The 25,311-nt window shown below is 54.2% G+C and overlaps 1 protein-coding gene and 1 long non-coding RNA gene across 27 annotated transcripts in view; one reads left to right on the top strand and one right to left on the bottom strand.

Moving 5' to 3' along the window:
- GSE1 (Gse1 coiled-coil protein) overlaps positions 1-25,311 on the bottom strand; it is a 511,516-nt gene that overhangs the window by 95,258 nt on the left and 390,947 nt on the right. The window lies entirely within an intron of this gene.
- On the top strand, positions 12,198-14,778 carry LOC135969002 (uncharacterized). Of its 3 annotated transcripts, none has more exons than XR_012429197.1 (3): positions 12,198-12,497; positions 13,672-13,871; positions 14,410-14,778. It is a non-coding gene; the product is annotated as an uncharacterized lncRNA (long non-coding RNA). The 3 variants fall into 3 exon arrangements; XR_012429196.1 differs by having other exon boundaries at positions 12,198-13,234; XR_010584055.1 differs by having other exon boundaries at positions 12,198-13,871.

Genomic DNA, 25,311 nt, shown 5'->3' with positions numbered 1-25,311 from the left:
AAGGCTAGAAGGCCAAGATCAAGGTGCCGGCAGGATTGATTTCTATGGAGGGCTCCCTTCTTGTGCTTCTTGAGCTCATGTGGTGGAGACAGCGCGCTCCCCGAGGTCTCCTGTGAGGACACTAATCCTAGCAGAGCAGGGGCCCACCCTGAGGACCTCACCTAACCATAACTATTTCCTTAGAGGCTCCATCTCCAAATACAGCCGCCCTGAGGGTCGGGGCTTCCACATCTGAATTTGGGGGAGCACAAATATTCAGCCTGTGACGGGGACCCCAACAGATGTCAGCCACCACACCCAGGCCTTGTGACCCAACAGGAGGCTGCAGTGTCCCTGCGCATCGCTGGGGCATGTCTAAACCGGTCCCTCTGGATGACAGCAGGGGTCTGAGAGGCTCAATGGCAGGAAGGAGCCCAGTTCAGTGGGGAGGCAGAGAGCACACAGCCTCCCTCCTTGGCAGGGGTTCAGATGCTGCCCAGCTTTCAGGGCTCACGGGCTGCTGCCCAAGGCCTCCCACTTCTCCAGGAAGGGCCCTCCCTTCCTCTCTCCCTCTCTGAACTCACCCCTTCTCCCTCTCCCCACACGCTTTTCCACTGTGAGACTGGAACATCATCAGGACAACCCAAAACCTCCTCGTCCCCTGCAAGACTCAGCAAACATCCACAGAGTGAATGTTCCAAGCAACATAGTCCAGGAGCCACGTTCCAGCCACGGGGCCTCTGCACCTGCTGTTCTCTTCACGTGGCCTGCCCTTCCCCAGAAAGAGGGAAGAGGCCCTCTCTGGTTGTCCCATCGAAACTCCACCCTTCTGTCACCACTCCCAGCTGTAACCCTTCTCTGCAGCCCTAACATGCATTCCACTTTATTTGCCTTGTCTACTGTCTGCCTCCCTAACCACTGAGTCGGTTCCAGAGGTTCCAGGATTTTTGTCTTTTTAGTTTAGCTCTGGTTCTCCAGGGCCTTAGTGACTAGTGTGCAGTGCCTAGCAGCCGGTAGATGCTCCATAAATGCTTGCTGATTGACTGGGATGAACTCCCGTCCATGGAGCTATTTCAAGCCAAACCTAAATGATCTTTCAGGGCTAGTTCTAACCTAAGACTTGGTAGTTCCATGACTCTCTTCCTGGGCCAGACCAAAAAGGAACTTTCAGCAGGAACCCCAGACTGGCATCTGAGATGGGGCTCCTTGGAGGACTCTGACTAGGAAGAGAGACGGGAGGCCGCGCCGAAAACACAAGCCCTTCGTGGGTCTCCCAAGTTCAGGTCTGGGGAATCCCGCAGGCCCCTCAGGAACGACCCCGCTGGTCCTGGATCTCCAGGACGCGTCCCTCTGACCTGCCTGCCCGGCCTGTGAGTCCCCACCAGCAACCACTGCAGACACAGCGCCAGGGCCAGGCCGGATTACCATACATTAAGACATAATTACTCTGCGGAAATTTACAATACAAAGCGCCCTCCCCAAGTTGGCTTCAGAAGGATTCCAAGGATACAAAGCCCTGCTGTGTCTGCCACCGACCCAAGCTGGCCCCAGCCAGAATTTCAAAAGAAGTGGGTGGGTTAGTTTTTGGAAAAGCCCCATTCTACCCTCCAGGCAGAAGCGCCGCCCCAAGGGTAGGGACCTCTGATACCCCCAAGCCCCACCCAGAGGGGAAGGTCCCCTCCATCCCCACCAACCTTACTCCTAAACTACGGGTTCCCCCAAGTCCAGAAGCTCCAAGCTGACACCACCAAGGTCACCCCACTTCTCTCAAGTTCTCTCTTTTTAGACTATTTAGGCCTAAGGGCAGAAAGAACCTCAAATCCCAAAATACTAGCTTTTGACCTGCAGTGAGGTGTGGCAGCCCACTGACATTGATTGAGCATCTGCTGTATGCCTGGTACTGTGTCAGCATTAGGATGCCACAGAGAACAAGACAAACCAGATCGCTCTGCTGGGGGGGAGCTTACAGTCCAGTTGAGGAGGCGCAGTAAGATGCTAAAAAACAAAAACAAAACAAAACAAAAAAAACACGTCAGGTGTGCAGGGTGGGTGAGTGACCTGGGTGCACGGTGGCCAGAGAGCCTCAGAGGTGGCAGCCGAGCAAAGGCCTGAATGAACAAGACCAGCCTGTGCAAAGGCCCTGAGGTGGAACCATGAGTGGTGAGGGGGAGCGGGGTCAGAGCACAGGAGCGCTGCAGAGAATGCGGGCTTTTATTCTAAAGAGGGTTTCCAGCAGGGAAGCTGCCTGATTCAGGGGACACTTGGCCTGCTGTTCTGTTAGAATCCTACATCTACCACCTCCTGACCCTGGGATGCTGGGCAAGTCGGTTAGTCCTTTAAGCTTCTGTTCCTCCCTGCAAAATAAAAACAGTAACCACAGCTAACACGGACTTGTTGCACAGAACAAGACAGAGAAAGTCGGGAAAGGGAGGGCCACGCTTGTGAGGGGCGGGGGAGAAGCTCTCTGAGCCTTAGCTGCCCCATCTGTGAAATGGGAACCAGCCCCTGCCAACAGAAAGACTAAAGGCCCAGTGACTTGTGCCTCTGTTGTTTGGGGAGCCCAGGCACTTGGAGCCTGGAGTTCGGGACAGGCTGCCACCGTTATCCATGGCATTCAGGTGAAAACACTGATGAAGGGGTTATTTATCCCTCCGGCCATAAAACTGTGCTGTGTCCCCAGCTGCACAGCAAGCAGCTGTCCTGGTGCCGCCCTCCCAGGTGTCAGCGCACAATATCTGGGGTGGCTCAGGCGGTCCTGGGGAGAGGCCCTGCCAATCACCTCCAGCCTGCTGGGTGCCAGCCAGAGCGGAGAGCTGGGAGGGGCCGGCACTCAACGGAAGAACTGCAGGCCTTTCAGCAGCCTCCCTGCAGGAGAACAAAGGCCAAAGCCTCCCAACACCAGGTGGCTGACAGCAAAGAAAGAGGCTCAGAGAGGGGAAGGAACTTGCCTAGAGCCACACAGCACGTGGCAGCAAGCCAGACTCTGCAAAGGCACGGCCGTCGGGCATCAGAACCTGCACTGCTGACTGGCTTGGAAGGCTCAGCTCAACAGGGAAATGCAAAGTGCTGGAGCCCCTAGAGGACTGGGATGGAAAAGCGGAAACCTGGAACCCAGGCCTTTATCTGCCCTGCTGGGGTGGGGGACCTGGGCTTCTTCCTACAACTCCTGGGCAAGGGTAGAAAGAAACATCAGTTCCTGAGTCAAGGGTAGAGCCAGGCCACCCCTTCCTAGGATGAGTGATCAGGACCTGCCAGGTGACCCTTGACCTCTGTGCCACACTCACACCCTGGGCAGGTGATTGTGCCTCTCTGGGGCTCAGCCCCTGCTCTGTGAAAGGGGGATAATCTCAGCAATGCCTCCTGGGCTAGTGCGAAGGAGAAATGAGCCCATGCAGGTACTGCATACAGTAGGCCCTCAATAAGCTTCAGCTCTGGCCAGCCCAGGATGGAACACTCTTTGGAGGTCCTCCAGCTGCTGGGTGGGGTGAGGGGGTCCTTGTCACAGCAGACCTGCCCTGGCTGGCCCTGAAGCACTTCCTCCACCACCCTTGCAGGGACAGCAAACAAAAACCAAAGTGCCCCGAATGCACACCCCACTTTCCCGAGAGGACCGCATCCTCCCTCCTCGAGGCAATCACCACTGGGCAGGCCAGGCACCTCCACTTTCTGGGACCCCAACTTCAAGGACATCAGCCACCACCTACCATGAAGAGAACTTCAGAGAAGACCTGCATCTGCCCCTGGCCGGGTGCCTGGGGACGGTCTGCTCACCTCCAGGACCTCAGCATCCTGACTGTGATAATCAAGACAGAGTCACCTAAAGCCATCACGCAGGGCCTGCAGTCAGGGAAGGGCCTGCCTGCTCTTGTAAACCAGGCAGTGTTGCAAAACTGGGGTGGGAGAAGCTGTGAGAGCCCAGTGATGACCCAGGGTCCCTGTGTCTAATCCACAGGCTTTGCAGTGGCAAAGCATGACAGAAGCACCATGATCCCCAAGGACACACCAGGGCATCAGTTCCCGAGCAAGCCTGGAACCCAGATTTGCAAACCCAGGACATAACTGCTTTTAGTCCCTCCTGGACCACTTGGGAAGGAAAAGCATTTCTAAAACTCTATGTTGAGAATAGGTGACCCTTCAAAAAAATGCCCCATTGCACCCATAACATACCCCTGCTCTTGGCAAGGCTTAGTTAGAAAGAAAGGGTCTGAGGACAACTTCCCCCTGGGAGAGCAGACAGTCAATTGGGGACTTGCTAGAGGAAGACAAGCTGCCCAGATGTCAGGTGATCCGAGCTCCAGCACCTACCCCAGGCCTCCAGCAGAGACCAATAAGGGCGTCTAGGCTCCAAAAGCGGTGGAAGGGGCAGCGTTTGGCTTCTCTTTGCTTTTAAAAACTAGCCCACCTCTATGCTCATTTCAAAGTCCTTCCTTAAGAGATAAACTATTTCTTCTTAGAGTCTGTAAAACCCATTTATTTTCAAATCCCAGTTACATCGGAGACCACGTCCCTTTAAATGTGCCTTTCCCTCTGGAATCCAAGAGACTCCGAAGCATTTGGTAATACTGTGTATTAAGGACGCGCCATAAAAATAAATTGCATTGTAAAAGTGGCCTCTTAACAGACAACCTTAGCTGCAGGGTTAAATGTCTAATTCCATACTATTACCCACAGAGAGATCAGATAAATCAAAGGGCACCCGTATTCCTGGCCTTGCTCCTGTGGGCCTCTGGCCTGGCACAGAATGTGTTAAGCAGGGCCCAGGATAAGAAACCTCTTCCAGGTAATACTCCCCCATCACTGTTGTAATACCAGGAGCATCTTCAGAACCAAATGCTCCCAAAGACAGCTGTCAGACACATTAAAAAACAGGAAGAAAAAAAAAAAAAAAAAAACGAGGCAGCATACCAAATGCCAAAATATAATGAAAATTCAACAGCTAAAACAAATATAACCATAAAAAGACTGGAATCCTAGAAAAGCGATCTCTACAATTAAGCAGTTTTCTGCTATATAGTGATAATCACCTAATTATACTATTAATGACAGTTCAACCTGCTTTGAAATAAAAGGACATTCTTCCATAACAGGATGCCAGCTGTTAGTTACAGATGTCAAACATCTTCAAAGCATTATTATTAAGGGGGAGGGAAAAAACCCTATAAAATGAACACATCCATATCCCCCACCCCGCCATGCAAAAGAAATCGCAATTAGCCATGTGCTTTTGCAGTGCCCGAGTGAAATAATAAAGATAAAATGTGAAAGTCCAAGGAGGAGATCAGAAAAGAGGGGAGACGATAGAGAAGCTGGTCCCCCTTCCTCAGGCCCATCCACGGGGCACACAGCACCAGAGCGATGCAAGGAGGGTCTGTGTATATTTTAACGGCATCCTTAATTCCTTCCAATGAAATAATCTCCGGAACCAGGATGTTTATTCCAGAGAGCAGATCTCCCGGCAATTCCGCCAGAACTCCCCGGGTAAACACAAATCCTTGAGTGCCTCGTTTGGAAGCTGCTCGCCACAGCCAAAGCTGGGAGCACCGCAGGTCGCAGAGGTGGCTGCAACCTGCCTGCCCCGGCCCTGCGGACATATGCTCGGCCTCATTCCCTGCCAGTATTTCTTCAAACTGTGCGTGCCTTTGACATTCTGTAGCGCCAAGGTGTGATAAATATCCAACTTTGTCTTCTGACAATAGGCAGCCACATTTAATTAACTGGAGCATAAAAAGCCGGGGGCGGGGGAGAGGGGGCGTGGGGAGCCCGCTCCCCAGCGAGGGGATTAACCTTTGAAGCAAGCCGCTGGCAGGGCAGGGGGGCTGCCCGGCCTTGTCGGGAGGGTGCGAAGACAAGCTGGTTGAATCTAAAGAGGGGGCGCTCGGGGTTAAATCCCCTACCTGCCTGGAGCGCAGATCCCAATATAACCAGGGCAGGCTCCAGCAGGGAGCCCCCAGGGGTCCGTGATCGATGCCTGCTGCCTCCCACCCTGGCTGTAGCTGGGTGAGGAGGACGCCCGGGGGGGCCTGAAGCACAGGAGGAGACCAGTCAAATCTCAGCAGAGCCACCAGCGGACAGGCTGTCACGGCGCTTTCCGGGGGAAAAAAAAGTCTGACGCATTCCACACCAGTGCCTTCTTGGGCTCTTGGCATCACCGCCCAGGTGTCCTCTGAAGGTTGGGCGGAGAGGCCCAGAAAGGAAGGACCTGGCTTTGGGTATCTTCTATGAGGTCACTCCCTGTAGCTTTCTGACCCCGGGGCCTCGTCGGAGGCAGAAGGGACAACTTCGCAGAGTTCAGCTACCGCTGACGCGCAGGGAGTAAGCCTCGGGTTTTAATGGGGTAGCAGGCAGGCGGACTGCAGAACTCCCGAAGGGCCCAGCCAGGTGTCAGGAAGAGCCCTCCTAGTTTGGCCTCTAACTGGCTGTGTGACCCCAGGCAGGTCACTTGTCCTCTCTGGGCAGCAGACGAATAATGAACACTGGGATTTTCCCAGGCTGGCTTCTCACTGCGGAGTGGAGAAAAAGCATTCTGGGGGCCTGCTATGGAGGGTCATTTATCCAGTTTACAACTTCCACCGCCGGCCCTCAATGGCTTCCTTTCTCTCCCACAAGAGTGCTGGGCCAAGCCAGCTCTGCACCAGTTGGACGCCCTCCAAGAAAAACTCAGGCTCCGGGGGCTGCCTGTCAGGACCAGACGGGAGGCCTGGCGCCCCCGCCCGCCATGTGTGGGGAGCGGGCCTCTCCCAAGCCAGTCCCTGCGGGGGCTGAGCTCATGGGATGTCCCGCTTCTTCTCTGGCCAAAGAGACGGCACCACGTTTGCCCGAGTTCTCCTGAAATTCCCACCCAAGGAGGGTGGCAGCTGTCACCTGCCCTTCCCAGCTTTGGTCTCTTTCTATGGAATTCAGCTTTGGAGAACATTTTCTTGAGTTCCCAGGAAGTTCCCCAGAAACACATGAAGGACACTCACTCACAATAACTCTAATCTGAGGCAACTGGTGGCCGGAGGAGAAGAAATGCTTCCCCGGCCCAGAATGGTACAAGCCAGCGCACCTGCTGGCTCCCACTCTAGATGTGCCTACTGTGATGGCCAGGTGTTGCTATTAATAGCAGCAACGAAAGACATCATTCAGCTCCTTCGAGTTTCCAAATAAAATATTACTTGACACAGAAAACCAGCAGGTCCCCAGGACACAGCTCCACTTCACAGCTGGGAAAACTGAGGCTCAGGAAGAGAGTCTGGCAGTTCCTCAAAAGGTTAAACAGACTTACCAGATGGTGCAGCAGTTCTGCTACGGATACATGCCCAAGAGAAATGAAAACATACAGCCACACAAAAACGTGCACGCCAATGTTCACAATAGCATTATTTGTAATAACCAAAAAGTAGAAACAAGCTGAACGTCATCAACAGATGCACAGAGAAACAGAACGTGGTCTATCCAGGCCAGGACAGACGACTTGGCTATAAAAAGGAATGAAGTATTAGCCCAGCACAGTGCAGCACACCTGTAGTCCCTGCTACTCAGAAAGCAAACATGGCTTGAGCCCAGGACTTTGAGGCCAGCCTGGACAACATGGCAAGACCTCATCTCTTAAAAAAAGAAAGTAATGGGCCGGGCGTGGCGGCTCACGCCTGTAATCCCAGCACTTTGAGGCCAAGGTGGGTGGATCACCTGAGGTCAGGAGTTTAAGACCAGCCTGGCCAATATGGCAAAACCCCGTCTCTACTAAAAATACAAAAATTAGCCGGGTGTGGTGGTGTGCACCCGTAATCCCAGCTACTCGGGAGGCTGAGACAGGAAAATCTCCTGAACCCAGGAGGCGGAGGTTGCAGTAAGCAGGTATCGCACCACTGTAGTCTGGGCAACAGAGTGAGATGGAGTCTCACAAACAAGAAATAAACAAAAAAGGAATGAAGTACCGATATATGTTAACAACATATATGGATAAGCCTTGAAAACACGATGCTAATTGAAAAAAGCCAGACACAAAAGGTCATATATTGCGAGTTCATCCACATGAAATGTCCCTAACAGGGAATCTGTAGAGACAGACAGCAGACCCGTGGTTGCCAGTGCCCGGGGGAGGGAGACTGGAGAGTGACCGCCAATGGGTGTGAGGTTCTTCTGGAAGTTAAAAAAATGTTCTGGAACTAGATAGTGATGAGGGTTGCACAACTTTGTATTAAAAACCACTAAATTGTACACTTTTTTTTTTTCCAAGACAGGGTCTTAATCTGTTGCCTAGGCTAGAGTGCTGTGACATCATCGTGGATCACTGCAGCCTCCACCTCCCCACGTTCAGGTGATCCTCCCACCTCAGCCTCCTGAGTAGCTGGGACCACAAGCACACGACACCATGCCTGGCTAACTTTTATAATTTTTTTTTTTTTTTTGTAGCGATGGGGGGGTCTCGCTATGTTGCCCAAGCTGATCTCGAACTCCTGGGCTCAAGCCACCCACCCACCTAGCCTCCCAAAGTGCTGGGATGCCAGGCGTGCACCACCATGCCAGGCTGAATTGTACACTTTCAAGGGTGACTCTCATTGTAGTGAATTACATCTCAATAATGAGAACAAAAACAACTGAGTCTGCTGAAGGTGCAAGGACAGTACAAGGAGTTGTGGCTGGGGACGATGCCACGTGCAGGCAGGACCTGGCGCTGGGGTGGGGCTCCTGCCTCTCCATCCCATTCAGCGGCTTTGTGTCCTGATCCTGGGATTGGGGGCAACTGGGAGGCTGAACAACAAAGGGGTCGGCACTGTCTCTGGAATCAGAATGTCAGGGTTCAAACCCTGGCTCCCCCTTTACTAGCTGTGTGAAGCTGTATGCCTCAGTTTCCCCAAGGGCTGATGATGGCACCACCTGCCTGACAGGGGTAGTGAGAGCTGAATGAAGCAACTTCTACTGGGATTTCAGATGCCCCCATGAGCAGAGTCCCCCACCCCCAGCAGCAGCATTCTCTCCTAACCAAAACCTCCTCTGTCCAGTCCCACGTCTCCCGGGCTGCCGGCCCTCTGCATGTGATTCCTCCCTTGCAATGCCCTGACTTGACTGTCACAAGTTCTCCGAAGTAGGCCTCCCTTTAGGTCACAGACAGGGCCCCACACCTCTTCCAGAAAGCCCATGACGACCCCTTGGCCCCCCTTTCCCAGATGAGGTCCTGGAGCAGCAGGGGCCCCTAGGGTTGGGGAAGCCCTTGGAAACTGAGGGAGGAGAACTGGGTTCTGGAGCAGGCCCTGCTGGGTTCTGAGCAGCCCATTCCAGGCACATCATTTCCCCTGCTCTGGAAAAGAAGGCAAGGCACCTTGTGCTCACACACGGCCTGGGGGGGGGTGTGTGTGTCGGGGGTGTGTATTGTGTGTTGTGTGCACGTGTGTGTGTGGTGTGTGGTTGTGTGTGGCATGTAGTGTGTGTGGTTGTGTGTGTTGTGTGGTATGTGGTGTGGGTATGGTATGTGCTGTGTGTGTGTGGTGTGTGTGTGTGGTTGTGTGTTGTGTGTGGAGGGGTATGTGCTGTGTGTGGTGTGTGGTGTGTGTGGGGGTATGTGGTATGTTTGTGTGTGGGTATGTGGTGTGTTGTGTGTGTGTGGTGTGTGTGGTATGTGTTGTGTGTGGTATGTGGTGTGTGGGGGGTTTGTGTGGTATGTGGTATGTGTTGTGCGTGTGTGTAGTGTGTGTTGTGTGTGGTGTGTGTGTGGGGTATGTGGTGTGTGGGGGTGTGGTTGTGTGTGTGATGTGTGGTGTGTGTGTGTGGTGTATGTTGTGTATGGTATGTGGGGGTGTGTGTGATGTGTGTGGTGTGTGGTTATGTGTGTGTAGTGTGTGTGGTATGTGGGGTGTGTGTGTGTGATGTGTGTGGCATGTGGTGTGTGTGGGGGTGTGTATGGTATGTGATATATTGTACATGTGTGTGGTGTGTTGTGTGCGGTATGTGATATATTGTGCATGTGTGTGATGTGTTGTGTGTGGTATGTGGTGTGTGTGTGGTATGTTGTGCATGTGTGTGGTGTGTGTGTGGTATGTGGGGTGTATGTGGTGTGTGGCGGTGTGTGTGTGTTGTGTGTGTGTGCTATGTGTTGTATGTGTGCATCACTAGACACTAAGACTGATGTCCTCTAGGGTCCACCTGGTCCCCACATCCAATGCCACTTGACAATGGAAACCACTCCTTCCTTCATGAAACTGCCACTTGGCGGTTTCTGCCCCCACGCCCAACTCACTTCCCCATTTCATGGACAACCACCGTCTCTCAGATTCCAAACATGTCCCTTGCTGCCAGCTCCTCCCTGGGTCTGGCCACCCACAGGGACCCTCTGCAGCCTGAGCTCCGCCATGGCCTCAGCTCCCACGCCTCTGCCTCCCTTGCTGGGGCCTCTTGCAGCCTCTGACCTGTTTCTCCTCCTCAGTCCTTCCTGTGTTTAATGGCAAAAGGTCAGTCGGTCAGGTCCCTCCTCCAGGTCCCTGTGGCCCCAAACAAAACAAAGACCTCCCCGCTGGGCTCTCGATCTCAAGAGCCTCCCCAAGAAGACCCGGGGACACTCCCAGGCCCATGCCAGTATCACTCCGAGGACTGCAGGCCCAGCCTTCCAGCTTCTGGGCTGAGGATTGGCAAGGTCCAGTGGAACTTTCTGGAACGACGGAAATGCTCTCTATCTGCACCGTCCAACTGAGCAGCCTCCAGCTGCACGTGGCTGTTGGGGGCTCAAGGCAGAGCTGCTGTGACTGGGGCACTGAAGTTTTCATTTTCTTTAATTTTGATCAGTTTAGTTTTCAGGTCTGATAGCCATGGATCTGTGCTAGTGGCCACCACATTAGGTGGTGCAGGTCCAGTGCCCTGACTACCCAATGTGAGGCCTCTGGGCCAGCAGCACTGACGCCGCCCAGGCCTTGGAAGGGTGCACATGACTCCAGGGTTCAAGGGAGGGAAGTTCCCCTGTGTCTTGTTAGAAAGGCAGAGCCTAGGGCCCCTCCCGGACCCGCGGAATCCGAACCTCCCCTTTAGCAAGATCCGGGTCACTGGAGTACACAGTACAGTTTGTGGCACGCTGAGATAAAAACCACTCTCCTCTTCACACCTCCCCCCCTTCCCTTTTCAAAAGCAACCAACGCTTCAGAATCTGCTTCAAGCACAACCTCCTGCAGGAAGTCCTCCCAGATCACTCCAGCCAAAAGGAAACTTTCCATCCTCCAAGTGCCTGGACTTATCTGTATCCTTCCAACCCCCAGAAACTTGGAGTCAGTGGCTTGCGGCTGAGCTCCTGCCTCCTCCGGTGTCCGGCAGGGCCTTGAAGAGAAACCTGTGACAGACTTTCCATCCTCCCCCTCAGCCCCTCCAGGGCCTGGCACCAACAGGTGCTCAGGAACCGCCCTGGCAGTTGCACTTGTGAGAAGCCAACGTCTCTTTCCAAACCAGGGCAAGGAGAACAAAGTTGGTTGCGGGCTATTTGCGTTCCTATTCCTCCCACGTGGCTCACCCCACCGGTCTGACCCGCTGGCCACCTCTCCCCGAGAGCCGTAGCACCTGGGAGGTGACAGGGCCCTGAGTCAAAGGCATCAAAATCAGATGAAAAGCCAGGCAGGTGGAGTTATGGGTTTCAATAGCCAAATAAAACCGCACATGCTTTTCATGACTCTCTCTGCAGGCTGGGATCAAGTGTCACGACTCTGTCACACAGCAGGTGTCAGTTCTCGAAGTGCCTGCCAGCAGGCCACTTGTGGGAACCCCCAAAGCCCCAGAGAATCTCTGGCAGAGGCGGGTCAAGGACCAGGTCTTTCCTCTCCCCACTGCACTCCGTCTCCTAAGCGCAGACCTGGCAGCCTCTCACATGCTGGGAGGCTCTGAAGACTTCCCCCAACGCCAAGATCCTCGAACATGGACACTGACCAAGTGCCAGGCCCATCCAGAACTCCGCCGCCTTGGAAGGGGCCCTCAGAACCAGCCTGTGTGCCCAGGACTCTGGCAGGCAACCTTTCATTCCATCTGGCCACGCAGCCAGCCCGAGGGCTGCTTCTCCCAAAAGCTCACTGCAAGAAGTGGTCAGTTCAGCCTGGGAACTCAGGACCGCAGTTCGTATCTTGGCTCCAACCCCGGAAGCCACCAGAAACCTCACTTTTCTCTGTCCTCCTCCGAGAAAGGCGGGGATTGAAACCCCCACCTCCACCCCCTAGGGCTCAGGCAGGAAGTGGCCTCATCTCCACAGAGGTGGGCGGTCTCCAGGGCTTGTATTACAAACGCGTCTGTCCAGGCCGAAGGCAGGTGCAAGGTCCCCCGGAGAGACCGGCAAAGCCCACACAGGCCTGATGCAGCGCAGAGGCTTTCCCCAAGGCACGCCACGGCTGCAGCGTAAACTCTTCAGTTCCTGAGAAGCAGGGAAAACACATGTAACACGAGACTGCAGTCATCCGCGCGTACCCCTGTGTGCTGGCACTGAGCTGGGGAGGCCCAGGAGTTCCTGCGCTGGAGCTTCTATCCCAGCAGGAAATACGGTGATGATGACGATCACACAGACGATAATACCAAGAGTAAGTCCGCCCTTCCTGACAGCCTGGATACCACACTAAGCTCTTTAAATGTACAAACCCTTTTAATTCTCGCAGCAGCCTCAGGAAAATGATCCTCCACGTTTACCACCCGAGTAAACTGAGGCCCAGAGAGTTTCAGTCACTTGCCCACGGTCTCACACACAAGGAGTCAAGGCAGAGCAAGAATTCACATCCAACCAATTGGCCCCTGGGCCCAGGGGCTCAGCTACTAAATCAGGAGCTACAATGGTAGGTCATGGTTGCTTCCTATCTACAGAGCAGGGAGCAGCCACTCCTAACAGGAGTGAGCACTGACCGTTCCCGGAACCCTGGGCTCGGCGCCCTACACAGCAGAACAGCCTGGACAGAGGTGTGGAGAACAGGTAGAGAAGCTCAGGCTAGAGCGTTAGGCAGCGTTGGCCCTGTCGAGGAGGAAAGGATCCCAGCAGAACCATCCTGGAAAAAATGCGAACTTACTATTTCAAGTAGGCTCGAATTTGGGAGGAGGCTCTGTTGCACGCCACCCAGAAAGTGACCTTAATGACACTAACCGTGATCACACTCCAGAACCAAAGATTATCTGTTAAAGGAACCCTCATTTCCAGGGGTCCCCATCCTCTCCTAGGAGGCTCTAAGAGGGGAGCAGAGGCAGAGAAGCGGGAACTTCCGGCTCCTTCTGCACAGACATCACCCTCATCAGCAGCTCCACAGTGGGAACAGACCGCTACGAACCCAAGGTGATCCAGGGGGTCAAGAACTCTCTGACTTTTGCTCCCGTCTTGAGCTGGCCCCAGCCCAGCCCTGGTCTAGCTTCAACTTTGCTAATGAGCCATGAGTTACCAGCCCCACCTCTGGACTAAGGAACTAAGGGAGTGAACGGGGAAGGGTTTCCCAAGAGCCTCCACCCCGGGTAATAAGCCTGTATCTGGGTCACGAGGCTGGCTGCCTGCTCTAGCCACTGATCAACCCTGTGTTGAAGTCAACGATGAATATTCATGAGCCTATCCAGTTCCACACTTTCATTTCTGGCCCAAATTAATAATTTACCATGGAGTTTCATAAAAATCAGACATAGCTCATTAGTAGCTCCCCAAAAGGCACTCCCATCTTCCCACTGATCCAGTGAGGGGCTCATCTTGCCTCTGTTGACAAGAAACAACACCTTTATTTTCAGAGACAACCCTCACTGTTATGTTCAGAGGACCAGTGAACCTGAAATTGGGGGCTGCCATGACTGCAGAGGCCCACACTGGAGGCCTACCAGCCTCCCCACCAGGGCACCAAGGCCTCTGCCCACAAAGCTCCACGTCACAGGTCTTCAGGAAACTTCAGAAGCAGACCCTGGAAGAAATGCAATCTCTTTCCTTCCTCAAGGTAAGGCTACCACTATCTGGAAACACAGACTTCATAGAGGCCGTGGGTGGGTGGAGCATGTGTAGCTGATGACATTTTCCAAGAGGCAACATCAATCACGTCTCTGAAACCTCATGCCCTTCTAGAAGGGTACCATTCCCCCATTAAGGGGGGGAGGCTAGGCCAGGCACAGTGGCTCATGTCTGTAATCCTACCACTATTGGGAGGCTGGGGCAGGAGGATCACTCAAGCCCAGTAATTCAAGATCAGCCGGGGCAACATAAGAAGACTCTGTCTCTACAAAAAATTTAAAAATCAGCCAGGTGTGGTGGTGCATACGTGTGATCCCAGCTACTTGGGAGGCTGAGGCAGGAGGATCACTCGAGCCCACGAGGTAGAGGCCGCAGTGAGCTGCGATCGCACCACTGCACTCCAGTCCAAATAACAGAGCGAGACCCTGTCTCAAACAAACAAAAAGAGATGAAGCCTAACTCCCCTCCAGCTGAATCTAGGCGGGCTTGTCCCTCACTTGCAACTAATAGAATGTGGTGTGGCACAGCCTTCCTTCTGAGCCTAGGCCCTAAAAGGCTGTGCAACATCCCCGTTGTGAGCTGGGACCCTGCCTTTGGAGCTCTGAGGTCACCATGTTGTGAGGAAGCTCATGCCACACTGAGGGGCCACGAGGAGGCATCCCAACATGAGAGCCCCGGCTGCAGTATGGCCAACAGCCAGCACCAACTGCCAGGCCTGAGTGAGAGGTGCCTTTAGACGACTTGGGACTCTGCACAGCAAATCACCTTGCCTCCCAGTCTTCCTAGCTGAGGTCCCAGGTGTAGCTGGGCAGAGCCAGGTTCAACCCCACCACACCCTTTCTGAATTTCCAACCCACAGCAGCTGGGAGAATAAAACGATGTTTTATGACCACACACTTGCTCATGAAGTCTTCCTTGTCCGGGTCCCCTGCAGACCCACCCACTAGCCCTCCCACCCCTGCCCCCACCCCGCAACGGCAACGGTTGGTCTGACCTGACCACCCACAGGCCGGCACCCCGCGGTGAGTGCTGTCATAAAGATGGGTTGAAATCTGCCTGTGAGTGAAACTTTCCAGGAGGGAAATTGGGCGGCGGGAGTAACACCTTGTCCCTGGGCCCTTAAGATCTAAGATAAAGGCAGTGACACTTCCGACAGTGACACAGGTTCTTGGAGTGGGTGAGAGGCCCTACGTGACCACCCCCCACCGCCCATGCAGTGGCTGGCCCTGCCTCACCTCGCCGGCCCTTCCGCTGCGGAGGGGCCCTTCCGCTGCGGCCCCTCCGCAGCGAGTTCAATTAAGTCCCCACCATTCTCTCCTTCTCCCTTCTTTTATGTTCCCTGCCGGCCCCCCTTTCTCTTGTCAGATAACCACGGGAAACCAGCAAACGGTTGACACAGTTACCAAGACGACAGAAGTTAGGACCGGCAAGGAGGTCTGAAAGCTAATCCTAAATGAATTACAGGACAAGAATGACAGAGGTGGGGAGGGTTGGGGCCAGTTCAAAGGCCCCAGAGTCTGAGACAAGGTGCTGTCGGCCTCGGGGCACTGGCTGTGGGCCTGTCACTCGCTAAGGGTGACACTGAAGTCTTCTGGGGTTGGGGAGGTAGAAGAAGAAATCTATTACAATGAAATTCTCCACTGAAGCTGGGCTGGCCAATAGTGCCCTCCATCCACTGACTCCTGGGGCCCAGGATTCACCCAATTCGGCTTTTCTTACATGGGACACGGTGGAGAGAGGGCAAGGACGACCTCACCAGGCCGATTCCGTTTCTTCTTTACTTATTCAGAACTTGCTGCCTTGTGACCATGGTGCTGTGCATGGCCCAGGCTGGCGGACAGCCATTTCGGGAGTCTGGGCTTCTCAAAGGCCCTCCCTGCCCAGCCCACTGCCTCCCCCAGGAGTGACTTGGCCAGGTCTCCCAGGTAGGGTCCTCCTCTTCCAGGTCACTCTCAAATCCAAGACATGGACGGCATGGAGCTGGGAGCATGACAGCTGGGAGCTATCAACCCAAACGGTAATTGCAGCTCAGGGTCCTACAGCGCTTAGTCCCTCCCTTCTGCCAGTTAACTCATCGAACGCTCTCAGCAGCCCCAGGAGGCAGGCTCTGCTACTGGCCCCATTTAGCAGATGAGAAAACAGAGATCCAGAGAGGGTAAGGAACCTGCCCAGAGTCACACAGCCAGTAAGGAGCAGAGGCAGGATGGAACCCAGCACTTAGGTAGCGCTGCAGCCTCAGAAAAGCCTGCTGCCCTTGAACCCGCAGGGCCCGCCAGAAGACTGGCAAGGACACCCGGGGAACCCTCGCCGTCGGGACCCAGCTCCTCCCGGAGCATGGCCGAGACCCAGGGTCCCTCCTGCTGCTTCTCACACCTTCTCTCAGGCTTTGGCCTGGTTCAAGCACTGCTCACCCCACAGCCTGCTCTCAAATCTCCTGCTGGTCTCCAGGGTCAGGTGGAGGGGTCAGGCCTGTTCTCTCGCTCCAGTGAGCACTGGAGTCCCCAGGAGGGCTCATGAACACACACACTCCACAGGAAACAGCCTTGGCGCTCCCTGCCCCGGCTCTCTCGCCATTCCCCTTCTCCCCAGAGCTTCCCTCCAGGGACCCTTCGCCATGGGCCCCTTGCCGGTGTGGGCACTGCACGGGCATGCCACTCTTGGGGCTTCTCGGTGGCATCTCCCTGTGCCTGGCTTGCGCTCTACAGGTGTTAAACAAGCACGGGGAGTTGGTTATTTATTTATTTATTTTTTTGAGACGGAGTCTCACTCACTGTGTCACCCAGGCTGGAGTGCAGTGGTGCCATCTCGGCTCACTGCAACCTCTGCTCCTCCTGAGTAGCTGGGATTACAGGCACACGCCATCATGCCCGGCTAATTTTTTTGTATTTTTAGTAGAGACGGGGTTTCATCATGTTGGTCAGGCTGGTCTCGAACTCCTGACCTCATGATCTGCCTGCCTCAGCCTCCCAAAGTGCTGGGATAACAAGCATAAGCCACCGCGCCCGGCCAAGTTGGTTGCTTTTAAGAACCCAGGTTCCCACTCACTGACAACAGAATTGAGTTCATGTGTCACTGGCTTGATGACATTCAAGACCCTCCAAGATGTGGCTCCGACCTACTCCCTGGCTTCATTCCCACACTCTACCACCCCCTGGCCACCCTCTCCCCACCCCTGAACTCTGGGCTCTGCTTCCCACCAGAAGCTGTGAAGGGCCCCGTCCGCCATACTCCCACACCCCTGGCTCTCTGAGGACAAGGACTGGGCCTCATGCATCTATCTCTCCAGCCTGCAGGGCCTGGGAGGAGCAGGCAAAGGACTTGACAGGCACAGCTACCCCTTCCGCACAGGCTCCGTCTGCCTGCACACACTCCTACTATTTCTCAGTTTCTGGACAGAGCCCTGCTGCCAGACACACTCAGGACCCCATGGTGCCTCTGAAGGATGTACAGGCTTCAGAGCCCCACCCCTAGAGGGTGCTGCTGAGCAGTGGGGCAGGAGTGGTAGCCTTCCCTGCCAAGTCCCCACTGGTGAGGAATGTGGGTTTCCCCAGAGTAGAAAGGACAGCTCAAATGTCACCTCCGCTCTGTGGCCTTCTTGGATACAGCCTTCACCCCCATCTCAAACCAAACTGTTTTCCTCTGCACGCCCAGAAAATTCTACATATACCTCTCAGCACCGGTACTTGTCACCCTGATTACTCAATCCATGCCCCCCACACACCACCACCACCACCACGTGGGCAGAGATGGCCCCATACCCAGCTCCCGGCACACCCGACATGAACCTAACGTGTTGAGTCTTGTAAGAACAGTTTCCCTATTTCTGTTCATCTCTCCCCACTGTGTTTGCCTCCTTCCTCCCAGCCTCACTCACCTTGGAGCTCCATACTTCCAAAGCCTGCTTTTAGTGCCACCTCCTCCAGGAAGCCTTCCTGGATTCCCTCTGCCAGGATGCTTCTAGGAGTTTCCAGAGCAATCCATCTTTGCTCAGCTCTCTGTCTGTTCCCAAAGTGACTTACAGATAAAACACAGACCTCCTTTGCTGCTCCTGCCCAGTGGACAGACGCAGTGCAGTGTCCGGCACCCACTGGTGCGGGCCCTGCCCAGCTCATGGGGGTCCTGATGGGAGGTGCTCAGGAAGGGGAGGCTTGGTCTGTGTCCTCAGAGGACAGGACTAGGTCACAGGCACGTGTTCTATGTGAAAAGCAACAACATCCCAGCTCGCCACAGTGGCACAGCCCAGTCCAATCCAGGGGCACAATCTGCCCGTGCCCAGCCTGAGGTGACCATGAGACCCCCAAATCCAGAGAAGGGAGGGACAGCCCGTCTGACCTCTGAGGTCCCTCCCAAGTCCAATGTTCCATGACTTCCTGACCCCACAGGCCATTAAGCAAGCAGCCAAATGCCCACTGGGCAGCGGTCCAGGCCTGGTCAGAGGGCGCTTCCTGTCTCACTGAGGGAGGGAGCGGAGGATGGAGCTGCCCGGATCCTTCAGGGCCTGGGCTTCCGGCAGGGCTGGGCTCCAGGACGGGGTGGGATCACGCTCTGGAGATGAGACCTGGACCTGGCTTTACCCAAACCCCGCGAGTGCCCTACTCCTGCAATCCCCCAGCCCCAGTGCCCCCTCCAGGCTTCCAGTAAAGCTGTAATTGGGGCTGAAGGCAATGACCAGCCCCAACCCCAGCTGCGGAGGGCCTGGCATGAGTGGGAAAGAGCCGGAAAAATACATTTTCCCCTAAAGACTTGTAAGAAATTCTCACTGATTTTTTTCCCTTTTACCCCAAGCTTTCACAGCACTAAATATGCCACACTTAGTAATTTTACAAGCAAACCAAACTATACATCACACGGTTTTATGTTCCTAAATTAACAAAAGGACTTTAAATCTATATGGAGCTCTTAAAAAAAAAAAAAAAAAAAAAGGAGGATACCGCATGGATGTTTATTCCCTCGCCCCTGAACTCCCTTCTCCCCTTCGAATACAAGGCACCCCATAGCTTCAAAATTTCTGCTGAGCCTGCAGCTAGACCACCAAAGGGGGACAAGCCCAGACACGGAAAAGGATCTGCTTGGCTGAGGAGGTCCCCTAAGAGGGGATCTCACCGTCCTTCCTGAAAGGCCACGTTAGGGGCCACAGACATGATTTTCCCACAAAGAGTAAGACAGGACGCACCCGAGTCGATGGAGAGGCTGCCTCTACCACCCCAGTCTCCTCCAAAGTCTAAGGAAGAGAATTGGAAGCCAACAGGCCCTGTGAAGTCTCCCGACTGCTGCGTTCTCATCTACACAATGCCAGGGTAGACCAGGTGACTCCATCACACTTGACGTTGGTGAGAGGGAACCCCCGTGGGACCGCTCCCCCCACACATGTCCATGTCCAGCGGGAAGATGGGCAAGCGACACGGAGCACCAGGCTCGAAGCAGGAGGCCACGTCCAGACACGTCCTCCCCTTGCCAGCTCTGTCCAGGAGCTGTGTGGCTCGGACCACCTGCCGCTCCGGCCCTGCACTTTCCCCTGCGTAGAAGGACACACATTCTTGCCCCGGAATCCAGGTAATATAATGACCATTTGCTCCCAGAGTACAAAGAAACCTCTTCTGTCTCCAGAGTCAAGGAGATAAGAAGAGAGTTTCCAGCGGGACTATATCAGATTCCCACCCATGGCATAACAACAACACATTTAAGCAAGAAAAAAACCTTAATGAGAACCAAATTGGGCAGGGGGGTGGGAACCAGAACAGGCCCCTCGGAGAAGGGCTGGGCTGCAGCTGGGACAAAAGGGCCCCCGGCTTTCCCAGCCGACAGATGGAACTGTGGCGGCCTCCCCATTTCTCAGGGGTATCCGAAGATTAATTAGTGACTGCCTGGAAAGTGCTAGATGGAAGCCGAAATGCCTGTCCCCGCTGAGTTTCTGAGCTGTAAATAAGCAGCTTTCTCAATCACAACTGAAATAGCCATGTTTCCTTTTATCTGAGTCAGATCCCATTAGGCCTAACCTGCCCCCAGAGTGGGTCTTGGGTGGTTCCTGAACCACAGCTACGGTTTGCTAACGTCCCATGACAAGCCTGAGGCTACGCACAACCTCAGTCCCTGTGGGTGCCCCGTCCCCGCCTTGGCTCCGAGCACCCTGGAAGTTGGGTTCCAGCCTGACCTCACCTCCAGACACCAACCCCAACCCAGGTGGGCCTGAGCAGAGACCAGCACCCTGCCTCACACCTTGACTTTGTGGAAGCAGTTTAGATGGGTGCAAAACAGAACCCAGAGGCCTCCACATGCCGAGCTTCACTCTGGGTACCCCAGCTCTCGGCTGGAGAAGCCTCAGTCTCCTGCAAGCTCCTCCCAGGATGGTCAGAGAGGGGCCTAGGACAGGCGGGATGAGATATTTATGACTCGCTCTGGCCTCAGGGGGCAACTAGGGGCAGGGAAGTATTCCAGGGGGACCCTGAGTCCTAGAGCAACCACCAGCAGGCTTCATGGCTACGGGCCAAGCCCCAGCTCTCGCTGGGCCTCAGTTTCCTCTCTGGAGGGCCGAGGGCAGCCTTTCTGGCAGTGGACAGTGATCCTGAGGGAAGGCCAGGGTCACCCAGAGTTCAGTGTGGGGCTGGGGTGGGGTCAGCTGATGGCTGAGGAGTCAGTCCTCCCTCCAGAAACGACAGGAACCAGATAAGGGGCTGGGAGGGCGCCGCTGCCAATACCAGCGGCCAGCTCCCACTCAACACAGTCAACAAATATTTATGAAGCAGGGACTCTGGAGCCAGACTGCCCAGGATCAGCGCCTGGCTCCACCATTTACTGCACATGTGACCTCGACCTGTCTGTACCTCAGTTTCCCTGGCTGTCAAGTGGGAAAAGAGTAGCCTGACCTCCCAGAGTTGTTTTGAGGAAGCACCGTGTCTGGCATGGAATGGGAATAGTAGACAAAGCAGCCACTGCCTCTTCCTCATTAATAAATTTTTTTTTTTTTTTTGAGACAGGGTCTCATTCTGTCGCCCAGGCTGCAGTGCAGTGGTGGAATCACAGCTCACTGCAGCCTCAACCTCCTGTGCCCAGGTGATCCTCTCACCTCAGCCTCCTGGGTAGCTGGGTCTACAGGCATGCACCACCACGACTGACTAGTTTTTTTTGCATTTTGTGTAGAGAGGGGTTCTTCTTTTTTGAGACGGAGTCTCGCTCTGTCGCCCAGGCTGGAGTGCAGTGGCCGGATCTCGGCTCACTGCAAGCTCTGCCTCCAGGGTTTACACCATTCTCCTGCCTCAGCCTCCCAACTAGCTGGGACTACAGGCGCTCGCCACCTTGCCCGGCTAGGTTTTTTTGTATTTTTTAGTAGAGACGGGGTTTCACCGTGTTAGGCGGTGACCTTGTGATCTGCCCGTCTCAGCCTCCCAAAGTGCTGGGATTACAGGCTTGAGCCACCACGCCCGGCCGAGAGGGGTTCTTACCATGCTGCCCAGGCTGGTCTCCAGCTCCTGGGGTCAAGTGATCCACCCACCTTGGCCTCCCAAAGTGCTGGGATTACAGGTGTGAGACACCTCGCCCAGTCCTCATTATTATTATTTTTAGATTGTTATTATTGGCCTGGCACTGAGTCTGGTAAAAAGGAGACACTCAGTCTGCGCCAGCATGGGGCTAGCAGCCTGGTGGAGTTCAGGAAAGGGGGGATCTAGGCATATGTACATACAGAGGAAGATTCGAGAAGGGACCCCTGTTTGAATTTCCCAGTTGCCCCATTTGTAGGAAGGTAGAGGCCACACCTTGTACCCTCCCACCCACCAGCCCCATCTCCTTTCACACACGCTCCTGCACCTTGCTGTCCCTACAAACAGCATCCCCTCACAGCTACCATTTCCCCCTGGCCAGTGAAGAAGCACCAAGAGGCAGACGCTACAACCATGGCAGCAAGAGGCCTGGTCCAAAGACAAGAGTTCAGGTCCCCACTAAGAAGTTCTATGACTTGGCCAGGCGCAGTGGCTCATGCCTGTAATCCCAGCACTTTGAGAGCCAAGGCAGGTGGATCACGAGGTCAAGAGATCGAGACCATCCTGGCCAACATGGTGAAACCCCATCTCTACTAAAAATACAGTAATTAGGTGGGCGTGGTGGCGCACTCCCGTAGTCCCAGCTACTTGGGAGGCTGAGGCAGGACAATCGCTTGAACCCAGGAGGCAGAGGTTGCAGTGAGTGGAGACCGTGCCACTGCACTCCAGCCTGGCAACAAAGAGACTCTGTCTCATTAAACAAAAAAAAAAAAAAAAAAAAAGCAGCAGCAGCAGCTCTATAACTTGCTGCAAATAATTCTACCTCAATAACAATAATGACCGTGACAAAATAATAATTATTATTATTACAGTTATCGCTTGACAAGCGCTAACTTCATCCCGGGCACCATCTTCAGTGGACCTGCTCATTCTGTTTCTTGCAAGAGGGTGGGCAAACTTTCTCTGTCCAGGACCAGATAGTAACTAAAGATTTTAGGCGTGGCCAGCCCAGATGGTCTCTGCTCACAACTCAACTTGGCCATTACAATGTGAAAGCTGCCAGAGGAACAGGCGTGGCTGTGTGCCAATCAAACTTGACTTACAATGGGCCGGGCCATGGATTGCTGACCCTTGCCTTACACGGATCCTGAGGGAGATACAATTATGGATCCCATCTTACAAATGGGAAAACAGACTCAATTGAGACTATCAGTCACCCGTCCAAGGACACAGCTTGGAAGAGGCAGAGCCTGACTTCAAACCTACTGCCCAGCCTCAGTTCTCTCACCTGTCAAACAGGAGGAGCCGGTGCCTGATGCCAGCCTGACTATGAACTGCCCCCGGGGCAATGGCTGGACAGGCGGGTTCCAGGCCCTTGCTCCCTGCAGTATCTGGGATCTGGTATCAGGCATAGAAACCAAGTCCAAGAGGCTTCAGAGCACCCCAGTGTCAGGCCTCTGTGGGGCAGGGTCTGCCTCTCATCAGAACCACAGGCCCGAAGCAAGCCAGGCTGGCTGCTGCACCTCAGCCCCCTTATTCCCAGTTCAGTGTGGCAGACAGAAGCCAGCTTCATGTCCCAGCTCTGCCACTTCCAAGCTGGGCAATTGCTCAGCCCCTGGGCCTCACTTTGCTCATCTGATAAGTGGGTGGATGGCAGCACCTATCTCAGAGAGAGGAAGTGAGAGCTACGGAGAGCCCACAAAGCATTTGTAACAGGGTCTGAGAGCACTCAAGAGGACCAGGCCAGGGCCGGGCATGTAAAGTCTGTAATCCCAGCATGTTGGGAGCCCAAGGTGGGTGGATCACCTGAGGTCAGGAGTTGGAGACAGCCTGGCCAACATGGCGAAACCCCATCTCTACTAAAAATACAAAAATTAGCTCAGTGTGGTGGCGGGTGTCTGTAATCCCAGCTACTCGGGAGGCTGAGGCAGGAGAATCTCTTGAACCTGGGAGGAAGAGGTTGCAGTGAGCCAAGATCACACCACTGCACTCCAGCCTGGGCAAAAGAGCAAGACTCCATCTCAAAACATAAAGAGGACCAGTCCACTGCTGTTTCTATTACTCTCAATGCATTAACCCCAGCCCTGCAAAGCCACCCCCTGACCATGGTTCTTCCCAGGAAGCCCTCACCCTGAATATTACACTACGACAACAAAGTATAAAACCCCAGTGGAGACTTTAAATACAGCAACCAAAAAAAAAAAAAACGATAATGCAGGGAAAGCCTGCACCCACCGGCTGAGATTTACTTGTGCCCCGACCCCCCCTCCCCTCACTTCTGACCTCTCTTAATCTCCCTGGGGGTCAGGACAAAAGTCATCCCTCCTGCCTACCCACTGGGGGCTTTACTCCAGCCTGGGCTGATCTTCCTTAATGGCTTTGAATTTCCCAGCCTGACACTTCCTCCTCCTCTTTCTGAGGCTCCCTGTGTAAATAGAAAATCGGTCACCTGATGAATAAATATGCACCAGCAGCCTCCAGTGGCAGGTGAAGAGGGGTGTAGATTACAAACACCTGTGCTTTGAAGACGCCCTGTACTTAAGAAGATTCATTCTTGGCACAAGCTTGTCCTGAGTGCCTCCAAGGCAGGCACAGCTGCCGGGGAGGCACAAGCTCTCTGCTTTAAGGATCTGTTACATTTTGGGTTAAAGGGCTCTAGTGACTAGTCAGCGCGACTGAGACCCAGCCCTCATTTACCTGGAATCTTCCCATGGGGGAGATGGCTCTGAGTTCCCAAAGGCTCACTCCGCCTTCGCCTTACAACCTTTATTTTACTAAGTTGGGGATTCCCGGTTCTAATTTGGATTGGATCCGCTAAGGGAAGTGCGGAGGGAGGGAAAAGCCAAGCTTGCTGTTTGTTGTTGATTTGCATTTCAGGCAGTGGAGGGGGAAAAAAAAAAAAAAGAGATCAAGAATGGAATGGAAACGCTGGGAAATATTCAATATTCTTCCTATAAAAACGGCATATACACCAAGGAAAAAACATAGACCTGGTCAGTTACTGGGAACTAAAACAGACACCACAAAACTCAAAAAGAGTAAAAGTGCAGATTTTCTCCAGGAGGAGTCTTTCCTGCCCCTTTTTTTTTTTTTTTTTTTAAAGTCAGTAGGACTCTGGTGACCCTCTCTGCCCTCTATTAACTCAGTGAAAACGTTTGCCCAGGTTAGGGCAGCAAAGGCCAGATCCAAGGGAGCTGGGTCTTGTCCAGGCCCCTTCCTCCCCCACACGGTCCTCCTGGGGACTCCAGGGCGGTGTGGAAACCTCAGCAAAAGTGACAGGATCTTCTGAACAGAGAGAGAAAAAAAAACCCGAAACCGAACACCGGGCCACGTGCACCCTTCCCCAGCAAAACAATTCAGAAATAAAGCTCCAGGGCAGCGTCTTCTGCAGAATTTTATAAAAGCCTCACGATGGGAAAACTAGGAACTTCCCCTCTCCTCCCTACAGCCCCACACCACTCTCCCCACCCACACACACCCCACCTTCATTAGGTACCGTGTGTCAAAGCTCAAGGGAGATCAACTCGAAGGGAGGGAGGAAAAATAACATCAGCTCATTCCTAGAACCAGCGGTCACACGCAGCACAGCCTTCCCGACCTGCGGTCACGTGGCCCCACCTGGGGCAGGCCTGTGCGTTCCTCCTCGACCCCAGCGGGCACAGGAGTGGGGGTGCCGCCGCGAGGTGGGGGAGGGCCCTGGGGTTCACCACCAAGGGCTCCCTCGCCTGAATTCCTGGATCACCAGCTTCCATTTAGCCTACACTCAATTTTTTTTAAGGTTTATAAGTCCAAATAAGCTGAATTCAGGAGGGGCTCCCCAAACCTCCAGCTGTCAACCCCCTCCCCTCCCCTCCAGACTGAAAGCGCTACTTGCCCCGAAACAGAAAGTTACAGGGCAAGCGGCTGTCACCGCGCAGGAAGGTTAAGGAAACAGGAAGCCACGCCAAATACCCT

Source organism: Macaca fascicularis, chromosome 20 (genome assembly GCF_037993035.2).
Source record: "Macaca fascicularis isolate 582-1 chromosome 20, T2T-MFA8v1.1".
NCBI lineage: Eukaryota > Metazoa > Chordata > Mammalia > Primates > Cercopithecidae > Macaca > Macaca fascicularis.
The sequence above is the reverse complement of the archived record's forward strand: the minus strand, read 5'-3'. Positions and strand labels throughout refer to the sequence as shown.